This window comes from Leptonychotes weddellii, chromosome 7 (genome assembly GCF_054177405.1).
Source record: "Leptonychotes weddellii isolate Sample4059 chromosome 7, ASM5417740v2, whole genome shotgun sequence".
Lineage (NCBI taxonomy): Eukaryota > Metazoa > Chordata > Mammalia > Carnivora > Phocidae > Leptonychotes > Leptonychotes weddellii.
In genome coordinates, this window is record NC_138375.1 from 36,963,912 (window position 1) to 36,969,507 (window position 5,596).

Consider the following 5,596-nt stretch of genomic DNA (forward strand, 5'->3'; position numbering starts at 1 on the left):
TATAAATGGAATCATTTCTCTAATTTCCCTTTCTACAGTTGCATTGTTAGTGTATAAGAAAGCAACTGATTTCTGTGCATTGATTTTGTATCCTGCCACATTACTGAATTGCTGTGTGAGTTCTAGTAATTTGGGGGTGGAGTCTTTTGGGTTTTCCACATGAAGTATCATGTCATCTGCAAAAAGAGAGAGTTTGACTTCTTCTTTGCCAATTTGAATACTTTTATTTCTTTTTGTTGTCTGATTGTTGTTGCTAGGACTTCTAGTACTATGTTGAACAATAGTGGCGAGAGTGGGCATCTTTGATGTGTTCCTGATCTTAAAGGAAAGGCTCTCAGCTTTTCCCCATTGAGGATGATGTTCTCTGTGTGTTTTTCATAGATGGATTTTATGAACTTGAGGAATGTTTCCTCTATCCCTATACTCTGAAAAGTTTTAATCAGGAAAGGATGCTGTATTTTGTCAAATGCTTTTTCTGCATCAATTGAGAGGACCGTATGGTTCTTCTCTCTCCTCTTATTAATGTGTTCTATCACACTGATTGATTTGCGAATGTTGAACCACCCTTGTATCCCGGGGATAAATCCCACTTGGTTGTGGTGGATGATCTGTTTAATGTATTGTTGGATCCTATTAACTAGGATTTTGCCGAGGATTTTGGAATCCATATTCATCAGGCGTATCGGTCTGAAGTTCTCCTTTTTCATGGGGCCTTTGCCTGGTTTGGGGATTAAGGTAATGCTGGCCTCATAGAATGAGTCTGGAAGCTTTCCTTCTGTTTCTATTTTTTGGGGAAAATTGGACAGCCACATGCAGAAGAATGAAACTCGGCCATTCTCTAACACCATACACAAAGATAAACTCAAAATGGATGAAAGACCTCAATGTGAGATATCCATCAAATTCTAGAGGAGAACATAGGCAATAACTTCTTTGACATTGGCCACAGCAACTTCTTTCAAGATACACCTCCAAAAGCTAGTGAAACAAAAGCAAAAATGAACTTTTGGGACTTCATCAAGATAAAAGCTTCTGCACAGCAAAGGAAACAGTCAACAAAACAAAGAGGCAACCCACAGAATGGGAGAAGATTTTTGCAAATGACACTATAGATAAAGGGCTGATATCTATAAAGAACTTCTCAAACTCAACACCCAAAAAACAAATAATCAAGTCAAAAAATGGGCAGAAGACATGAAAAGACACTTCTCTGAAGAAGACATACAAATGGTTAACAGACACATGAAAAAATGTTCATCATCATTAGCCATCAGGGAAATTCAAATCAAAACCACATTGAGACACCACCTTACACCAGTTAGAATGGCAAAAATTGACAGGGCAAGAAACAACACATTTTGGAGAGGTTGTGGAGAAAGGGGAACCCTCTTACACTGTTGGTGGGAACGCAAGTTGGTACAGCCACTTTGGAAAACAGTGTGGAAGTGCCTCAAAAAATTAAAAAGAGAGCTACCCTATGACCCAGCAATTGCACTCCTGTGTATTTACCCCAAAGACAAGGATGTAGTGAAAAGAAAGGCCATATGCACCCCAATGTTCATAGCAACAATGTCCGCAATAACCAAACTGTGGAAAGAGCCGAGATGCCCTTCAACAGATGAATGGATCAAGAAGATGTGGTCCATATATACAATGGAATATTACTCGGCCATCAGAAAGGATGAATACCCAACTTTTACATCAACATGGATGGGACTGGAGGAGATTATGCTAAATGAAATAAGTCAAGCAGAGAAAGTCAATTATCATATGGTTTCACTTATTTGTGGAACATAAGGAATAGCATGGAGGATATTAGGAGAAGGAAGGGAAAAATGAAGGGGGGGAAATCGGAGGGAGAGACGAACCATGAGAGACTATGGACTCTGATAAACAAACTGCGGGTTTTAGAGGGGAAGGGGGTGGGGGGATGGGTTAACCCGGTGATGGGTATTAAAGAGGGCACGTATTGAATGAAGCACTGGGTGTTATACGCAAACAATGAATCATGAAACACTACATCAAAAACTAATGATATAATGTATGGTGATTAACATAACATAATAAAATTAAATTAAAAAAAGAAAAAAACTAACGATGTATTGTATGGTGACTAACATAACATAATAAAATAAATTTTAAAAAAATGAAAAAAAATAAAAGAAATATCACAATTCCAGGGGCGCCTGGGTGGCTCAGTCGGTTAAGTGTCTGGCTTTGGCTCAGGTCATGATCCCAGAGTCCTGGGATCGAGCCCCATGTCGGGCTCCCTGCTCAGCAGGGAGTCTGCTTCTCCCTCTCCCTCTGTCCCTCCACCCTGCTCATGCTTTCTCTCTCTCTCTCTCTCAAATAAATAAATTTAAAAAAAATCTTTAAAAAAAAAAGAGAAATATCACAATTCCATTGTTGCTAAAAATCCATCAACTGACCCGTCAACCATGAGAATTTAGTAGATTATGCCTTTGTTGACTTCTATCTTCTTAGTCTGGTAGTCTTTTTACCAGTACTTACTATCATTGTTATGCTCTTATATATATATCAAACCTATACCTCCTAAACTTTGCAAAAAAATGTGCAATGTGCTTTATTTTTTATCCTATAATTACCAAGATTTTAAAATATTATTTTAAATAATTATTCAAAATATTATTTATAGGTCCCTGTTGAGGAAAATTGACTAAAATATTATTTTATTTGTATTTATATTGATTTGCTCAGCAGTTGAGCCCACTTATTATGACTCTTATCTTTTTTGATCAATCTGTAAGACCACTTCATATATTAAAGATATTCTCTTTCAGGGGGAATGTTTTTCAATACAAATGACAAACATTTTGTCATAAGTCTTGGATATATCTATAGTGTTGTTTGCCTTACATTAAGTCATAAAATTTTATATGCTCTAATACTGATGGTTCCTTTCTGCTTTCCCCTCTCCAACAGTATTTTAGATTTACCATTTCAGGGATACCTGGGTGGCTCTGTCAGTTAAGTGTCTGACTCTTGATTTCAACTCAGGTCATGATCTCAGGGTCTGTGAGATTAAGCAACCACTTCGAGCTCAGCAGGGAATCTGCTTGAGATTCTCTCCCTCTATCCCCACCAGGCACCCTCATGCTCTCTCTCGGAAATAAATAAATAAATCCTTTTTTTTTTTTTTTAAAGATTTTATTTATTTATTTGACAGAGGAGACACAGCGAGAGAGGGAACACAAGTAGGGGGAGTGGGAGAGGGAGAAGCAGGCTTCCCGCGGAGCAGGGAGCCCAATGCGGGGCTTGATCCCAGGACCCTGGGATCATGACCTGAGCCGAAGGCAGACGCTTAACGACTGAGCCACCCAGGCGCCCCATAAATAAATCCTTTTTAAAAATTACGATTTCACTTAGATTTATAATTATTTCATTTTTCATAGACAATCTTTGATCCACCTGCAATTTGTGATAAAAAGTAGGATAGGGATTCAGGGATAGTGGCGGAGAGGGGATGGAGATGTGCTAGAATGTGTATGCCTATGCATGTGTGTTGTTTGGTCAATCATCAGCCTTTGGTAAGATGATTTCTATCATGCTTAGAACTACATGATAATTTCTACTTGATCTCATCTAAATGAAACATTGATTTTTTGAGTTTCAGCTGGGCCATAGCCTCATTAACAAATCTGCATGTGTGTTGTTTGGTCAATCATCAGCCTTTGGTAAGATGATTTCTGTCATGCTTAGAACTACATGATAATTTCTACTTGATCTCATCTAAATGAAACATTGATTTTTTGAGTTTCAGCTGGGCCATAGCCTCATTAACAAATCTGACCATCCCCTTTGAAATACTTACTATTTTGCCTCCTGTGACTTTATTTATTTTATGAAACCCTTCTGATTAGTTCAAACAACGGACTTGCTTTCAATAGAATAAGACGATTCCTTTTTAAAGACCTGTTTCTATTGTAGAAAGCTGATATATTTGGCTTGGGACACATCTGAGATGTTTAAATATAAATGGATGTGTTCTCTCATCTTCAACTGATCGTTTCCTTCTTTCTCTACAATATTTATTTCCTTCCCTTTCCCTTCCCTTCCTGCTTCTTCTTTTCTTCTGGTCATTATCATCTGGCTCTTTCCTTGACTTGACCTACATATTGATCCCAGTTTTCTCCCTAAAACCCTACCAGGCTCAAAAGTCCTCAATTCCTCTGTGCAAGGCCAGTGTCCCCACAGGCCTGGAGCTGGGAAGAGAGGTCAGGGCTACAAACCTTCCTTTGGCAGTCATCCCTGGTGAAAGGATTTTCACATGCGTAAATCGTTTAGGACAGAGACTGGAGACAGCGTGAGTGCAAGATTTTCTGGATCTGCCTCAGGTCCAGGACATCGCAGGGACCACCCCATGTGGGACTCTCCTCATCACTCCCAAAACATTTCAGCTCAGTGAAAATGAACATCAAAAGCCACCCTGAAGAAGAAAAGAAAATGAAGAGATGTCAGCTTGCAGCCTAGAGAACCAGCTGAGAGGACAGTGTCTGACGAGGCAGCCAGCTCGGGGAGCACTAGGAGCCCCCTTCACCATAAATTCCTATTTAAGAAAGGAAGGTGGTGATTCACATGCAAAATATGTTCTGATGAAAAAAGTTAAGATGGAGGAAGATACAACAAATTTCCTTCCAATCCACTCTCATCCCCACCACCATTCCAGCACGGGGAGGTCCTGGAACAGTTCTTGGAAGTATTTATGGGGCTTAGGAAAAAGCAGAGCTGCATATGCTGCAACCCAGCTCACCCAGTTTCTCTGCCCAAGAGAAACCATTGACTATGGAGACCACTGAGAAACCTCTGCCCTTGAGGTTCAGGCCAAATCCCCAGCCCAGGTCCCCATCAAGGGATACTTTGCATTCCTTATAGCGATTGTTCTCAAGCTCATCCATTTTAAAAAATCTCATGGGAGGCATGGATGTAATGTGAAGCTGGGTTGGTATATTTTCTTGGGACCTCTGGACACAATGTCCTCATACAGCACCCCAATAGCCTTTCCCAGCCAATTTTCTTTTCTTTTTTTTAAAAAAGATTTTATTTATTTATTTGACAGAGAGCTAGAGAGAGAGAACAAGCAGGCAGAGAGGCAGGCAGAGGGAGAGGGAGAAGCAGGCTCCCTACAGAGCAGGGAGCCCGATGCGGGGCTCGATCCCAGGACCCTGGGATCATGACCTGAGCCGAAGGCAGCCGCTTAACTGACTGAGCCACCCAGGCGCCGCCCCCCCCCAGCCAATTTTCAAAACTGCCATAGTTTCACCATATTTGTTAGCAGATTCATTGATCAAATGAGTGAAACCATTATTGGACAGAAGTCAAGGCTCGTAGGGTGGAAGGCCATAAAGGAAGGACCCAGGGGAATTCTGCCAAATCCTGATCTCATGTGCCTGGGGCTGAGGAGGATGGGACAGCCAGGGGAGTCTTGGAAATCTTGGTGTTGGGAAATTTTTTCAAAGGCTAAAAGGGAAGAGAAGGAAAGAGCTTGAAACAGATCTACTTTGCAGCTGTGTGTACAGAGCCGTGGTCAAACTACCTGCGGGGAAGACCAGGTGTGTTTGGGGTTTTCGTTGTTGTT

At 40.7% G+C, this 5,596-nt stretch overlaps 1 protein-coding gene across 1 annotated transcript in view; it reads right to left on the reverse strand.

Annotated features, from left to right (window-relative positions):
* ESM1 (endothelial cell specific molecule 1) overlaps positions 1 to 4,351 on the reverse strand; it is a 16,409-nt gene extending 12,058 nt beyond the window's left edge. The window contains exon 1 of the mRNA XM_081826133.1: positions 4,251 to 4,351. The gene's annotated coding sequence lies outside the window, so the exon portion shown is untranslated. The remainder of the gene's footprint in view (positions 1 to 4,250) is intronic.
* Between the last annotated feature and the right edge of the window lie 1,245 nt (positions 4,352 to 5,596).